Source organism: Acinonyx jubatus, chromosome B3 (assembly GCF_027475565.1).
Source record: "Acinonyx jubatus isolate Ajub_Pintada_27869175 chromosome B3, VMU_Ajub_asm_v1.0, whole genome shotgun sequence".
Classification (NCBI taxonomy): domain Eukaryota; kingdom Metazoa; phylum Chordata; class Mammalia; order Carnivora; family Felidae; genus Acinonyx; species Acinonyx jubatus.
In genome coordinates, this window is record NC_069386.1 from 5,523,948 (window position 1) to 5,541,138 (window position 17,191).

Genomic DNA, 17,191 nt, shown 5'->3' on the forward strand with positions numbered 1-17,191 from the left:
CACGGGGAGGGGCCTCCCGCCAAGCCCAGTGGAGCCTGAACCCAGAGGTCCCATCCGCCCCTCCCGGAGCGGCACCGCGCTCCGCCCCGTCCTGGGTTCCGCTGGCAGGCCGCCCGGCCAGGCCTCACAGACACGCACTGGCTGCGGCCCAGCTCCCCGGGGCCTTGGCCCCCCGCCACCAGCCCCTCGTAGCCCTGGGCCCTCCTCTCGTGCCAACCTGCAGCTGCAGCTTCCCCTCCCCCCACCCCTGCCGGGGCTGGGCACCTCCCCGGGGGCTGGGCAGCGGTTCAGCTGCGGCATCAATACGTTTGGATGAGGAAGCGACACCAGCCGGCACACCCTGCGTGTGCTTTCAAATCTGCCAACGACTCCAGCTCCTGGGGGCTGGGAGCGTCCTCCGGGGGCCGCAGCCTCTGCGGCTGAGGCCACTCACAGGGTGGGCGCCAACACTGCCTTCGGATCCCCTAGGCAGCCTTTAACCAGAGTCTGGCAAAAAATGCCGGTGGGCCCGTGGCCGTTCCCCGCTCTAGTCGGACCCCTCCACCGGTGCCTGGGTCTCTCTGGCTCCGGTTAAGTACTAGAACCCAGTGGCCAAGCACGCCAGCTCTTCTGTCCCAAGGAGAATCTCGGCCCCACCCATTACCCTGTGGGCTGTGGGCACGGCCACACCCCACGCCGACATCTCTGCACCTCGGCTTCCTCCTCTGTGAGACGGCAGCACTAACAGAACCTCAGGGGGCTCGGCGGGAGAGCGAGCACACGGAGTGACCGGCAGCGCGGCACTCGGTGAATAATCTGCGAACACAGCCAGGCCTCTTATGGGGGCAGCTCGCCTCGCTCTACCTGAAAGTTGGCACGACCTCGGTCACTTTTAACCACCTTATGTGCCCAGGCCCGAGGACCCCCTTTCTGGCCTCTCCCATTGGGCTCAGCTGCCTCCTGCAAGCCCAGAGCCGAGGCTGCACCTCTCGAAGGGGGAAGGAACTGGCCCGCCCAGCCCAGGCCCCGGCCGCGCCGGCTGTGGCAAAAAGCCTGCCACCCGCTCCGGTGCCAGCCCCGCTGGGGCCTGTTGGGGCCTGAGTCGGCCACTCCCTGGGAGGGGATCCCCTGCCCCACGGGGCTGTGGTGCAACCAGCAGGGCTCAACCTGTCCCAGTCCTGACACGGTAGAACATGAAGTTGCCACTGTCGCTGCCCTGCCCCCGACAAGTTCAGGAGGGGCTGTGTGCCTGTGCCTGCGGGCCTGCTCACACAGTGGGCCCGGAGGGCCTGGGGGACGCTTGGTACCTGCCACCCGGAAGGGGCACAGGGACCCTCCTTCTCTGAAACCACTGTGGCCACTCATAGGTGGGAGGTAGCTGTTCTAAAGATCTAGGGAAGTCTGGTTTCCAGTTTGACTCGTCAGGCCTGGGGCCCCTCCCTTCCCCAGATCCCAAGAAGTCAGGAATCCATTTCCCCATTTGCAACCAAGTTCTTCCTCCTTGAATCCCACTCTGGGCTCCAGACTCCTGGCCACCGGCCCACGAAGGGAGAGAACGGCCCGGGCCAGCGCCCTTCCTCCACCCCAGGGAACTAACTAACCTCCTTTCCAGAAGCCTAAGGCTCTCCCTTCCCAAAGATGAGGGGCTCTTTGACCCCTGTGGTCTCCCAGTCGCCTCAGGTCACCCAGTTATCCCCCAGAGAGACGACCTTGCTCTTGGTTCCCGTGCTTCCTGCAGGGTGGACCGAGGCAGGCAAGCCCACCAGGGTGATGCGGGATGGACCCGTGGCTTCCACAGATTACCTGCAGTTCCAAAGGCCGAACCATTGCCCTGCTTTGCCCGGGGGGAGGGAGGTGGACCCACCCACCACACCCTAAAGCAGTGGTGTCAGGAGACAGCATCACAGAAAGCAAAGATCCGCGCTTGGACAGTTATCTTGCATACCAGTCACCCGGCCCATGACCCCGGCAAAACCACTGATGCATTGTGAGTAAGCCCTGGGCTAGAGTATGCTATGAGGCTCCCAGGGGGCCCATCTTGTCCCAAGCAGAGGAGGGCTTCTGAGGGCCCTGGGCCTGGGGCCTGGACCACCCAGCTGCGTAGGCATTGCCCCAGCTCCCCCAGCTGTGCTTTCCACAGGGACCCCATAAACCCCCTGAATGAGAGCAAGACCCACCTTGATCTTCCCAGGAGCTTGTTCTATAAGTGTTGCCTTAGTTCTTTCATTACAGCCTATGAGCAGCAAAGCAGAGCGGGGGGCCCCTTAACCCCAAGGGTGGGCTTCAGGGAGCTGAGAACCCCAACAATGAAACGTTGTTTCTGGTGAGAGGGATCAGAGCTTTCCTCTGATTTTAAAAAGATCGCTATTCCCTTGGGGCACCTGTGTGGCTCAGCTGGTTGAGCCTCCGACTCTTGATTTTGACTCAGGTCATGATCCCAGGGTCGTGGGATCGAGCTCGGTGCTGGGCTCTGCCCAGAGCATGGAGCCTGCTTAAGGTTCTCTCTCTCTCTCTCTCTCTCTCTGTCCCTATCTTATATTCTCTCTCTCTAAAATAAAACAAAATATAATAATAAAAAATCCCTCTCCCCGCACACAAAAAAGAACCATTTCCACAAGATGTGCTAATCTGCAGACACAGGGACCTTCCAAAACCCGCCTTTATCAGGTAAGAAGAAATTATATCTCATTTTGAAGTAGTTTTATAACCTTGACACGAATTGTTTGTGGCAAACTATTCCCACGTGAAGCCAAGTTCTACCTATAGTTAGAATTGCAACCAGGGTTTTGTCTCAAGGTACAGCCATTCTCCTCTTGATAATATAAGCCACTGTCCCTTTCCCTTCCTCCTCTCTCCCCTTTTCCTTCCCTCTTCCCTTCCCTCCTTCTTTCATTCACTCAACAAAGTATTTCTTGCGCACGTGCTACTTGTCAGCGCTGACGACACTGAAGGAAACTGACATGGTTGCTGCCTTCATATTGCTTACAGTTTACCAGGATCCCTTAAACTGTTCTTTCCAGGGAATACCCATCCTGGTCCACATTTGTCCAGACACTTTCACTCACTCCTTCCTTTGTCTCCCAACAAAGGTATCAGCCAGGGCCCCCTTGGCAGAGCCCCAGAAGTGCTCCCAGGAGGCCCAGGCTAGACTCCTGGATATTTTCAGCTGATTTCCGGAGCTGCCCCTCTGGGCTCGTGCTGCACTGTGCTCACTTTTCCAAAAAGGCACTCACTGTGCTGTGGTGAAACGCTCACCGGCACATTGCATCCCTCTCTCGCCATCTCTTCTACAAGCTTTTTGAATGTAGGGGCCAGGCCTGCCTAACTCAGGTTTTTAATCTCGAGCCCCAGCGCAGAGCTCAGGAGCAGCGGGTACCCAGTCAATGTTTAATAAATGAACAAATGAGTTTTCTGCTCTAGCTGACTGCCTCGAATCACTTCCAAATGATTCATTCAAGTGTTCCTTCCTGGATCTCTTTTCCCACCCTCCTCTCAGGCTTTTCAAAGGAAAAAGCACCTCACTGATGTGGGAAGTCTTACTTCCCTGCTTTAGGGCAGCCAAAGGGTTTCTTCCTCATCTGTCTGAACAGATTTGTTGGCTTCAAAAGACATGGTATTTTGGAGAGCTGCTGAATGCTTGGCTCCTGGAGGTTTATTTCAGGCAATCATGTCAGATATCGCATTAAAACAAGAGCCCAAGGCACAGGACCTACATGCACGAGGTGGAGAGCAGCTCTTTCCACTCTCCCCAAGGCTCCAGCCTCCGTGGTCCATGTTTGGATCACCTGTCAACAAAAGCTTGAGGCCTGGGTTGCAAAGACCCATATCCCAGATTTCCCTGAGCTTCGGTAAAATAACCACCAAAGGCGACAACCACGGGCCTGCAAGTCAGGATACTGGGTTCAAACGGTGACCTTCCCAACCCGCTGTCATCCGGGGAAGTAGTTTAACTTCTCTGGGTCCAGTTTCTTTTATGAAAATGAGAAGATGGAATCAGATGGATTCCTAAACCTCTTCCAGTTCTAAAGCATCAACGGGGATGGGGGGCGCCTGGCTGGCTCAGTCGGTGGAGCATGTGACTCCTGATCTCAGGGTCATGAGTTGGAGCCCCATGTTGGGTATAGACATTACTTAAATAAATAAAACGTAAAAACATAAAAATAAAAAAAAAATAAAGCATCAATCGGAAACATAACTTTTTTTGAATCACGAGCTTCACCGCTCTTGTGGCATTGGAGGCTTACAAGAATCCTGTGACTCAGAAATCAAATTACCTACTCACATTCGTGTTAGGAAACGTGAGCAGTGGGCTCACGACCTTCCCCAGGTGATCCAGAGCTCCTGGGTCTTTTTGCCAGACCAGAATGACGGCACGGTGGCCACCAGAGCCGCCTCATTTCCAGGATCCCAACCAACCGTCTTTCCTTCCTAACCCCCACATCCACGTGTCACTCAGAAACAGCCATGACAAAAACCCTAACTCAAAGGCCCCACGACTTCCATTCTGAGGAGGGACCCGGGCTTTTTCCAAATCCCAAACGACTTCCCTCCCGCCAGCGCTCCTGCCTCTCTTTCCATTCCAGATCTGGGAGCAGGGAGCAGGAGTAGGACACCGATTAAAAAGCCTCCGCGCAAAGGCCCCGGGTGGCCATGGGAACGAGGGCCCAGCCTCCGGCGCTGCCATGGCAACGCGCTCCCCCAGTGGCCGGCGCCAGTGCCCATCAGAGCGTGCAGGTGGCGCCCTCTCGGGAGAGGGGCCCGGCGGGAAGCGGGGGCGGCGGCGGCCTCTCGGTCTCGCCCGGGCCCGCCCCCTCCGGGCCCGCGGCTCCCCGCCGCCCCGCCCCCTGCGCCTACCTGCGAGGGTCACGGCCCCCGCGCGACCACCGCCCACGGCAGGGCCACCTCTGTGCCGCGGCTCCTCTTCCCGAATCGCCCTCGGGCTCGCCCCTCCTGCCCGGCCGGGCCGACGCACTGCCCGCGGACGCGGAGTGACCCCCCGAACACCTCCGTCCCGCGCGGCGTCCCCGGAAATGCGGGGCCGCGGCCAAGCCCCGCCCCGCCCCGCCCCTGTTTATGGGAACTGTCCGGAGGCGCCCTCGGGGGATCGCCCGCTGCCCCGCGGGGCCCTGCCACTGCCACGCGCCCCGGGGCGGGGGCGGTCACTCTAGACTCGCCGCTGTACCCGTCTCCCCCGGTCGGGATGCCTCTACTTACAGCTCGTCAGCCCAAGGAGGCCGCGGGGGCTTCGGGGTCGGCGGAATTGCGCCCTCCCTGACCTTGGGAAGCCAGGCCTCGCTTGTCCTGGGCCCCGCCGGGACGGGCTCACTAGCTAAACCGACGGGCGGGAGTTGGGGTCCTAGATCTACTACCAGCTAACTGGCTGTGTTACCTAGGACGGGATCCTTAACCTCTCTGAGTAGAGACCTCACAGGGTTGTGGTGAGAAGTGCATTTATGTAGGCACACACCTGGCGCATGGTCAGCTCTCAATAATGGCAGTATTGTTTCCAACGAGAGGCAAGTGAGAGAGAGCCCAGCGCAGAGCCACCCTCCACGAAACCACCCACGTCTCTGCCCGCGGTAAATACTGCTCGCAGCGTCCCTTGTCCTGCCTTGGGCCACGCTATGCAAGGGAAACGAAAAGAAACGAGATCTGCAGGAGGGGTGAGAGATACGGTTATAAATAGCCAGCATTTATCAAGTGACCTTGGCTGTCCCTCTCCAGCCCTTGCATCCTGGCTGTCCTGTCTTCCAGGAAGGCAAGAGCAGTTCTCAGGGCGGTTCCTGAAATAACCAGTTCTGGGAGTGTAAGTGGCTGAGCCGGCCAGAGCTGGCTAGTCAAGGGGATGCGGAAACAGGAAGACAAGTGCCAGCCTTTCCGCCTTCAGGTGAGGCCAGGCCAGGCCCAAGTGCCTGCGCACTGCTCCTCTGACCTCTTCCCTTGTCTTCCCTCAAAGGGACGGCCGGACTCCCGCCGACAGTGCTCCCCCCCATAAAAAGATAGAGTGGTTATTTTGTTGTCTGTCTACAAAAGTGAACACATATTTACTGCAAAAATGATGGAAAACAGAAACACAATGAAAAATACCCATAATTTCACCTGCCCGGAGACCACCAGGGTTAATATTTTCTGAAGTTGTTTTTTGGTTTTTTGGTTTTTTTTTTTAAGTTTTAGAGTGAGAGTGTAAGTGGGGGAGAGGGGCAGAGGGAGACAGAGAGGGAATCCCAAGCAGGCTTGCCGATCAGCCCTGCGGAGCCAGACCCGGGGTTCAATCCCATGCCCTTGGGATCATGACCTGAACCGGAATCAAGAGTTGGTCGCTCAATCGACTGAGCCAGCCAGGCTCAGATTTAATTTCTATGTAATAAAGATTTAATTTGTATGTAATAAAGTGCACAAATCTTAAGTCTACTGGTGTTCATATTTTGGTGACTGTCCTAGCTCTTTTCTATGCACAGTTTACATTTAAAACTTTTAGTAAAAGGATTATGCCCTGCATACTCTTCTGTGATTTCTCCTAGGATGACAGTATATCACACTTTTCTCTAACATTAAAAAAAAAAATCCTTCCATATTTTTATTTATTTTTTAAATGTTTATTTTTGAAGGAGAGAGACAGAGTGTGAGTGGGGGAGGGGCAGAGAGAGAGGGAGACACAGAATCTGAAGCAGGCTCCAGGCTCCGAGCTGTCTGGGCACAGAGCCCGATGCGGACTCGAACCCTCGAACCGGGAAATCATGACCTGAGCCGAAGTGGGACGCTTAACCGACTGAGCCACCCAGGCGCCCCGACATAGCTTTATTTTCAGTGTATTCTATCATGTGAATGTAGCATACATTTTTAACCAGGTCTACTACTGGGTATCTATCTCCTTTCCAATTTGTTCATTTTGGTAAGTAATGTGCTATGAGCATCCTTGTCAATAAACCTCTATATACTTCCTCAATAATTTCCTTTTGTCTCGTATTCTTCCTTCCTCCTCATAGTCTCCACTTAGTAGTAAAACGTGCTGCATTTATAGCGAAGGTAGCGCAGTTCATTTGTGCAAGACCTTAAACCGTGTTCATTAGTCTTATGAGCGCCGCCTTCCCAACAAGCTGGGGGGCGGGGCAGGAGGAGGTGCTAAAATCCCACCACCGGCACCAAGAGCACTTTGCATCCTGCTGAGCCAGGGCCGCGCAGAGGGGAGGAGTTCCTGGAGTCTAGGCCTCCCCCATGGGGCCTCAGAGCCCCAGAGGGCTTAGGCAACGGTGACCCATTTGGTCCCCAGACCAGCCCTGAGCCCTCAGGAAAGGGATGCTCCCCACCACCTCCCCTCCCTTCCTTTTCTGTCTCTACCATCCCTTCTAACTTCCTCTCCCTCCTCCCTTTTCTGCCCCTTCTCCCCATCCCCCTTCCCCGCCTCCTCATCTCCAACCTTCTTCCAGCCTTCCAATGAAAAAAAGGGAAAAATCTTTAATGCATTGAGAAAAGACCTTATCTTTAATGTTAGTGATCCGCCTGCCCCGCTCCCACTCCCTTTCCTGGCTGTGGGACCTCAGGTGCAGAAAGCCCTGAGTTAATCACCTCGGTTCCCAGCACAAGGTCCCCATTGGTCAGCACATGGTCCCTTGATTAATGTAGCTGTTCATTTCCCTTTATCCGCTGCACTCCTCCTCCCCCTCCCTCCCCTCCCCACCCCGCAGGCTACCAAGGTGTTTAATATACATGCCTTTGTTCCTATGCATTCTTGCAAAATGTATTGTAGAATGGTATGCATATGCTTTTTAAGAAACATTCGTATTTTGAAATGATCATAGACTCACAGAAAGTGACAAAAGTAGTACACAGGGTCCTGTGAACACTTCCCCCAACTTCCCCCGATGGTGATGTTATACGGCTGTAGTATACAAGATCCAAACCAAAGAAACTGACATCCATATAATACTGCTAAATAGAGGACAGACCTTACCATTCAGTTCTCACTGATTATTAAAACGATCTTATTTGCGTGTGTGTGCGTACGTGTGCATAGTTTTACACTACTCGGCCCCATGAATGCCTTTGTGTGGTCACCACCACAGTCAAGATACAGAACTGTTCCAGCACCACAGAGGATCTCCTTTCGTAGCACCTTTCACGGTCACATGCCCTCCCCCACTTGGTCCCTGAGCCCTGGCAACCACTAATCTCTCCACCACCTGTATAGTTTTGTCATTTCAAGAATGTTATATAAACGAAACCTTTTAAGAATGGCTTTTCTTACCAACCATAATGCCCTCACAATGCATTCAGGTTGTTTTATATATGGATAGTTCTTTCCTTTTTCTTGCTGAGTAGTAGTCCATGGCATGGGTATTCCAGGGTGCAACTATCCACCCCCCCTCCCCGCCCCCCGAAGGATAGTTGGGTTGCTTCCAGTTTGGGGCTATTACAAATAAAGCTGATTTGAACGTTCACGTACAGGTTTTGTATGAACACTTCATTTCTTTGGGATATATGCTCCAAGGCTGCCACTGTCTTGCGGTAAGTGCATGTTCAGTTTTATAAAAAATTACCACGTTATTTTCCAGAGTGGCTGTACCATGTTACATTCCCATCAGGAATGTATAGAGGTTCCAGTTTTTCGACATCCTTGCCAGCATTTGGTGTTATCACTGTTTTATTTTTCAGCCATTTTAATGGGTGCATGGTGACAGCTCGTTGTGGTTTTAATTTACATTTCCCCGATGGCTGATGATGTTGAATGTCTTTTCATTACTAATTTGCTATCCATATCTCTGCTTTGGTGAAATGTCTATTCATGTCTTTGGCTCACTTCCACTTGGACTGTTTTGCATTTTTAATTTACATAAATGACATTTTGTTATAGACCTCATTCAGTTTCTTAGTTTTTTTTATTTCTCAGACCCATCCATGCTGCTGTGGGTACATCTAATCGACTGCTCCTAGCTGCTGCAGGGTACCCCAAAGTATCCATCCACCTTTTACCTGTGTATGTCCCCAGGAATGGACACCCAAACTGTCTACAACTCCCCAACCCTGAAAATAACTCTACAGTGAATGTCTTCTTGCTTCTCTACCTTACAAGAATTTCTTTGACATCATTCATAGGGTATGACTTGCTCTGGGGTCACAGGCCACCCTCTCCACAAGCTCACCAGCTGAGGACCCCTGAGACCATACAGTATGTCCTCATTTGTGTGGGACTGCTTCTACTCAGCATAATATTTTCGAGAGGTCCAGGGTTGTATCAGTAATTCATTCTTTTATATCATTAAGTAGTATTTATTGTATGAATACTAATTTGTTTCATCTATTGATGAGTATTTGGGTTGTTTCTTAGTTTAGGAGGTATGGGCTCCTATGACTAACATTGCTAACAACTGTTTTAATTTGTATTTCTTTTTTTTTAATGTTTATTTACTTGCTTGTTTATTTTTAACATTTATTTGTTTTTTGAGAGAGATAGAGAGCACAAGCAAGGGAGGACAGAGAGAGGGGGACAGAGGATCTGAAGCAGGCTCTGTACTGACAGCAGGAAAGCCTAACACAGGAGTTGAAGTCACAAACCTTTAGATCACAGCCTGAGCCAAAGTCAGACGTTTAACCGACTGAGCCACCCAGGCGGCCCTGTGTTTCTTGGATTTCTAATACATCTTAACATCTCCTATGTGTATTGCCTTTTATATTTCTCCTTGTGTAAATCACCTATTTACATTTGTTTTCCCCCATTTGAGTCCCATCTTTTTCTTATTGACTTGCAGAAGTTTGTGGCATATTCTGAATCTAGACATTAGTCCCTTGTCAGCTTTACAGATTTTATTTTATTTTTTTAATTTTTTTTCCACATTTTTAAAATTTATTTTTGGGACAGAGAGAGACAGAGCATGAACGGGGGAGGGGCAGAGAGAGAGGGAGACACAGAATCGGAAACAGGCTCCAGGCTCCGAGCCATCAGCCCAGAGCCTGACGCGGGGCTCGAACTCACGGATCGCGAGATCGTGACCTGGCTGAAGTCGGCCGCTTAACCGACTGCGCCACCCAGGCGCCCCTACAGATTTTATTTTTAAGTAATCTCTAACCCCCACATGGGGCTCGAACCCACAACCCCAAGTTCAAGAGTTGCATCTGTACTGACTGAGCCAGCCAGGCGCCCCCTCTGGTCAGCTTTAGATGTCACAAACATATTCTCCCAAACTTGCCACCTGTTAACCTTGTCAGTGTATCCATCATCGGGCAGAAATCTTTAATTGGGATTAATCGAACTGATCCATCTTTTCTCTTTGCAGTTTCTGTTTTTGAAATTTCAAGAAGTTCATTCCTGCCCCAAGGTCACAAACATATTCTTCAACATTTTACATTGTTAACTTCAGAGTTTTCTGGACACATTTAGGTTTTTAATCCATATGAGGTCCGCTTTGTTCATGTGATGCTAAGTTTGGAATTTTTATTTTTTTCTGCCAAGGGAACCACGTTTCCCAAAGCTAGAGTCCCGTGGGCCTCAAACTTGAGCCTCTATCAAAATCAGGAGAAAGCTTGTTGAAGCACAGATTGCTGGGCCCCACCCAGCTGATTCAGTAGACCTGGGGTGGGACCTGAAAATCTGCATATCTAATAAGTTCCCAGGTAATGAGGTGACGCCACTGGTGGAGGCAGAGGAAGCACACTTGGAGAACAAGTGCCCTCGACAAGAAACCTTGAACCTCATGGATTTTGTTCTCCAGCTCACTGGCATCCCCATAGTGGCCTACTTCTTGACTATGTTCCGTCCGGCACTCCTCCCCTACCTTCCCCAGGTCTCCCCGGACGTGGGGCTCCATCCACACATGTTACGACCACATCCCCGTGCTCCTCCTGAACCACACTCTTCCAACCTCTGGCAAAAGCCTTAAGGTTGTCCGCCTCCTTAAGGTTGGCCGCTCCCTTGTAGTCGCTGGACACTTCGGCACATGGCTCCCCATCCTTGTTTCCAACTAAAGCCCTGTCTCTGTCTTGGGTGACTTCGGCGTCCACATGGAAGATACGTCCTACGTCTGGTTTCTCAGGTCTCCAGGGACCTCCCCCACCTCACCCCAACACCACCTCCCTTTTACCATCAATAACAGCTCCATCACCAAGATCCCAAAGCCAGGCATCTCTCTCCCTGGCCACAATCTCTGTTCCTTCCAACTTTCTGCTTCAACATGCTCCCTCTCTCTCACCTTTTTGGGACCTCACCAGCATCTCTGCCTTCTCCCGACCCATTAGCCTTTCCCTTTTTCCATTCCCTCCCTACCCAACTTAGATTCACCATTGCAACAACCTTCCCAAGCTCCCTCGCTGCCATATTTTCACTGCTGGGCCAAAGCCCTGCATCGGCTGTGGACCCTACCTTCCTGCTACCTCTTCCTGAGTGGTAGCCAGGAGCTTCATTCACAGGGGAGCCTCCGCTGCCAGTCCAGGGGCAAGTGCACGCTGCCCGCTGTCCTACTGGATTCTCTGCTCACTTCTCTGTGCCGCCGTCTACAACGACACCTCTCCCTCCTCCCCCTGCTTCCAACGTGCAAAACAGAAGTCAGCAGAGGGGGTCTCCCTTATCTCTTTCCTATTTGCAGAGAGCAAGACCCAGACCACTTTCACGAAGAGGGTGATGGTCTTGGGACAGAGAGCACGCCAAAACCAGGTTACGAAAACTGCAGCTATTTTAAATGTTCAGGCACAACAGTCAGTGCTTTTCAACACGACCACGCAAATCCAATGGCTATAGGTACAGATACACTCGACCGTAATATCCAAAGTCTAAAGCTGAGGCCCTTGCTGAATGGGAGAACTAGCTGAAGGGCCCTCCTGGACGCTGGGTAGGCTCCCTCTTCCTCCAACCTTCTTCAGGACTTTCTCTCCTGGCCTTTACCCCACCACTGCGGAGGAGCTCACCTTGGCCGCACCGTTGCCATCATTGGAAAGCTGGCTACACCTGCAGTCTGCCTATCTATCTATCTGCCTACATATCATCTATCTATTATCTATCTGCCTATCTATCTATCTTTCTTTCTATTTATAATCTTTCTTTCTTTCTTTCTTTCTTTCTTTCTTTCTTTCTTTCTTTCTTTCATCTACTCTTCTATCTATCTATCTATCTGTCAGTGTGTTTGTCTATCATCTATCTATATTTCTATTATCTATCTATCTATCTATCTATCTATCTAAAGTAAGCTTTACGGCCAACATAAGAGCTTAAACTCAAGACCCCAAGATCAAGAGTCATATGCTTTACCCACTGAGCCAGACAGGCACCCCACCTGCAGACCATTTAAATATGACTCCTTGGGGGCAGGCCCACATCAGTCTTGTCTCAAGCTCCTGGGTGACCCTAGCTGACAGCTGAGATTGACAAGCTGCCCTATAGGAAATGCTCCTCCTCCCGGCATCCCCTCCCCTGTTCTTTGTGTCCCACGCCCACTCTCTCCACTGGTTTGTTCCTAAAAGCTTTTCAATATACCCAAATCTCTCCCATTTAAAAAAATAAATACACACACACACACACACACACACACACACACACACACACAAATACTCCTTGACTTCCACATTGCGCTGTGAGCCCCTTCCCACCCCAGGGCTCTTACCTAGAAGGTTCTCTTCTGGTCTCCAGCTGGACCTAGACTGGTAACTCCTCGTTCAACCCTTAGCACTGCTTTAGTGTGTGCACAGATCATGTGGGAGAATTCGTGTTAAAACGCGGGTTTAGGTACTGCAGGTCTGGGGTGGGAAGGCTCTTCATTGTGCTCAACTTCAAGTGGCAAAGCTTCGACCCCTGCTCACATCCTCTCCTCCGGAAAAGCTCCCCAGACCTCCCTAAATAAAATCTGCCCATCAGATGGGATTAAATCCGCTCCCCCCCCGCCCCCCTCCCCCGTCCCGCTCTGCTGATCTGTTTCTCCCAGCACTTATCTACTGCGTTTGGTAATTGTGCTTGGCATTGTTTGTTCACAGTCTACTCCCCCATGAAACGAGCATGGGGCATACCGATCTGGGTATGCTGGTGTCACCAGAGCCTCATACAGTGCCTGGCACATGGCGGGCCCCCTACAAACCTCTGTAGGATAAGGAAGGAATACATTAACCAGTCAAAGGGGGGACAGAACTGGAGTGCCTGGGTGTCTCAGTTGGTTAAGCATCCGACTTTGGCTCAGGTCATGATCTCACGGTTCGTGCGTTCAAGCCCCACGTCGGGCTCTGTGCAAACGGCTCAGGCCTCTCTCTCTGCCCTTCCCCCCCCTCCTCAAAAATAAATAAACGTTAAAAAAATTTTTTTTTAATTAAAAAAAAAAAGTGCAGAACTGCTCCTGTTCTCACGTGGGGCGTGGGGGCCTCCAGGGGGCCTTTTGCCCTGAGCTTGTGGGGATGTCTGTTCCCCCTTTCAACACCTCTCCTCTCCCTGGGCCTCTTGTCCCCGAGACCAGGAAATGAGAAAATGGGCTACATGTCTACATCTCCAGGGGTGATCTGCCCATTACTGACCCCCCAAAAGGAAAACAGGCGCAACAAATCCTTCTAGTTCCTTGAAGACAGATCTGTTTCTCTGTTGTTGTTCAGTGCCGTGTTCAAAGGGTTAAGGCATTTACAGAAAGGGAGGGACCTCCCTCTGGCCCTCCCTGACAACTCTTGAGATGCTCTGCAAAAGGTCAGATGTTTCCAGCATCTCAACAGACAGCCTGTGTCTGTTTAAAGGGAAGACAACGAGTTCCCGGCCCTCTGCCAGCCTTCGCGGGCAGTTCTTGCCCGGTTCTGCAAGGCAGCCGGCCAGAAAGCCCTTCCTCCCCCTCGAGATGGCCATGGGCAGACCAGAGTTCTCCAAACTCCGGCCTGGAGTCCCGCCAGCCTGCCGAAGGCTGGCATCCGACCAACAGGGCACACACACCAACTGCTTGGGCCTGTGATGCATCAGGCATGATGGGGGCAGGGAGGCAATTTCCTGTGGACATTGAATATTTTCGGTGGGAAGGACTGTATTCTGACCCTGTCATTTAGTGACGAGGCTCGGGCAGTGGTGGTTGTCATGTCGTATAGAAGATCCTGGACCGGGAATCAGAAAACCTGTGTTCAGGGGAGCCTGGCTGGCTCAGTCCGTGGAGGATGCGACTCTTGATCTCGGGGTCAGGAGTTCAAGCCCCCACAATGGGTGTAGAGATTGCTTAAAAATACTTTATGGGCGCCTGGATGGCTCAGTTGGTTACGCATCCAACTCAGTTTTGGCTCAGGTCATAATCTCACGGTTTGTGGGTTCAAGCCCTGTATTTGGCTCCAAGTGGGGCATGAAGCCTACTTAAAAAGAAAGAGAGAGAGGGAGGGGAGGGATGAAGGAAGGAAGGAAGGAAGGAAGGAAGGAAGGAAGGAAGGAAGGAAGAGGGAGGGAGGGAGGGAGGGAGGGAGGGAGGGAGGAAGGAAGGAAGGAAGGAAGGAAGGAAGGAAGGAAGGAAGGAAATCTGTGTTCAAAATCCCAATCCAGTTCTGGGACCATGAGCTGTGGGCTCTTGGACACGGAGTGGGTCCTTTCTATGTATCTGTGTCCATTAGTAAAAAGTGGGTACAAATACCCTCTCACTCCTGATAGCTTGCTAAAGGTCACACACAACACAACAAAGGTTTCCTGACTCCTGGCCACCGGTCCCAGGTCCCTCTAGAGTTGAGCAGATTACTTTGAGCATTGATAGAAAATAAAAAGTAGCTAAAGACACATCTAAATGACCTTTGGCTTTTGTTACTTAATCATATTCTTTTGTAGAAAAATTAGCATACAAAAAATTCATATCTCCATTCCCTAGAGTTAATAACTACTACTCATATTCTGGCATTCATTTGTTCATATTTTCAATGTATAGAGTATAAACTTTCAGGCTTTTTTCAACAAGATCATAGAATATATAGATTTTTATATACGCATCGCTCTTTTCTATACAACATTTCATTGGACAATTTACAGCATTTTTTGTCTAGACATAGTGAGACAAACAAAGCATTCTATGATTTGTTTAATCCCCTCTCGCTAGACATGTAGGCTGTTTTTAATTTTTCGTCATGAGCAACAAAATTCTACCTTTATTCACTTGTTTTATTTTCTCAAGATAAATTCGTCTCAGGGGACAGTGGAATCAAAAGGTCTATTTTTTTTTTCTTTAAGTCATCTCCACCCCTGGGACGCCTGGGTGGCTCAGTTGGTTAAGTGTCTGACTCTTGATTTGGGCTCAGGTCATGATCTCACGGTTTGTGGATTTGAGCCCTGAGTCAGGCTCTGCTGACAGTGCAAAGCCTGCTGGAAATTCTCTCTCCCTCTCTCTCTCTCTCTCTCTCTCTCTCTCTCTGCCCCTCCCCCCAATAAATAAATAAACTAAAAATAAAGTAATCTCTACCCCCAGTGTGGGGCTTGAACTCAAGACCCCAACATCATGAGTCCCATGCACCTCCAACTGAGCTGGCCAGGTGCCCCTGAAAGATCTATATATTTTTATTTTTTTAATGTTTATTTATTTTTGAAAGAGAGACAGAGCATGAGCAGGGGAGGAGCAGAGATAGGGGGAGGCACAGAATCCAAAGCAGGCTCCAGGCTCTGAGCTGTCAGCACAGAGCCTGATGGGGCTCGAACCCACGAACCGTGAGATCATGACTGTGCTGAAGTCGGATGCTTCACTGACTGAGCCACCCAGGTACCCCAAGATTTTCTTTTTTCTTTCTTTGAAAAGATTTTTTTTTTATGCTTTTATTTTTAGAGAGAGAGACAGAGTGCAAACAGGGGAGGGGCAGAGAGAGAGGGAGACACAGAATCCAAAGCAGGCTCCAGGCTCCGAGCTGTCAGCACAGAACCTGACACGGGGCTCAGACTCACAGACCACGAGATTGTGATCTGAGCCAAAGTCGGACGCTTAACCCACTGAGCCACCAGGCGCCCCTATTTTTAAGGCTTCTGATGCATGCTGCCAGATTGTCCTCTAGAAATGTCACGATTGTTGCATCTTAAAACAACATATTTATATATGAAGACTGCTCCTTTCACTAGAAAACTGTTCTCTTTAGGGGGCCTGGGTGGCTCAGTCAGTTAAGCATTCGACTTCAGCTCAGGTCATGATCTCACGGTTCATGGGTTTGAGTCCCACGTCAGGCTCTGTGCTGACAGCTCAGAGCCTGGAGCCTGCTTCGGATTCTGTGTCTCCTTTTCTCTCTGCACCTCCCTCGCTCACGCTCTCTCTCTCTCTCTCAAAAATAAATAAACATAAGTTTAAAAAATTTAAAAAAAGAAAAGAAAAGAAAACCGTTCTCTTTAACAGGACACTCAGCTCGGAAAGACAGAGTAGAAAGGAGCAGAGCCCAGATCAGTTGACGCAGGGCGGCTGTTTTGCACCTGACCCACGGCTCTCTCACTGGCAGCCTCTGCCCGGCTGTAAAGATGCCCCCCCCCCCCCTCAGTCTGCATTCCCCAGAGTTAATAACTACTACTCATATCCACAGCTGGGGCTGTGGATACAAGAGAACCTCCAGATACCGCCCTAGAAAACTCTGATGGAGGGATAAGTGCTTTTTTTTTTTCCATATTGATTTGTGCATATTGATATCTCCAGTCTTCTAAACAACCACCCTGCAGCACTCCTTAGTGCTTCGTTAGACATGACTACTTTTGTAAGCCATCGCTTATTAAGGGTTTGATTCACACTAGGGCATTTCATTGCTACATTCATCCAGGAAGCAGGTGCTAATGAGAAACCTGAGTTTTGGGTGGATCGAGCATCTTATCTCAGGGAACACAGCAGGTAGATAGCTTACTTAGGATTCAAACCCAGGTCTGTCTGACTACAGAATCTGGGTTATATTTTGAAATTACTGCAAAACTACTCTGTGTATCAGTGTGAACAAGGCCTGGAAGGGTGCAGTCGGTTTGCCATGGGCGGTGGACGTCACCAGGGCTCACGGACTCCTCCAGCTCTCTTCTTCTCTTCCGAGTATACTGCCGAGGATCATACTTCCTCCGGAAGTTAGGTGGCCATGTGACTTGCTTTGGCCAATGAAATGTGAGGAAGGGTGACATGTGCCCCTTCTGGGGGAGGCATTGGAGAACCCGTGTGTGGTTCTTAGGCTTTCTTCCCCTGCAGTGGTGAACCCTGAAGTCTCACATGGGGACAGTGACATCATACAATGACAGTGGGGCTCTGATGACTACAAAGAGATGAGCCTTTGAGAGCCTTGCTGGGAATGAAGCGTG

The 17,191-nt window shown here is 51.0% G+C and overlaps 1 protein-coding gene across 1 annotated transcript in view; it reads right to left on the reverse strand.

The window, feature by feature from the left end:
* Positions 1-4,990, reverse strand: part of SEMA4B (semaphorin 4B) — a 39,427-nt gene extending 34,437 nt beyond the window's left edge. The window contains exon 1 of the mRNA XM_027068082.2: positions 4,834-4,990. The gene's annotated coding sequence lies outside the window, so the exon portion shown is untranslated. The remainder of the gene's footprint in view (positions 1-4,833) is intronic.
* Positions 4,991-17,191: the final 12,201 nt, after the last annotated feature.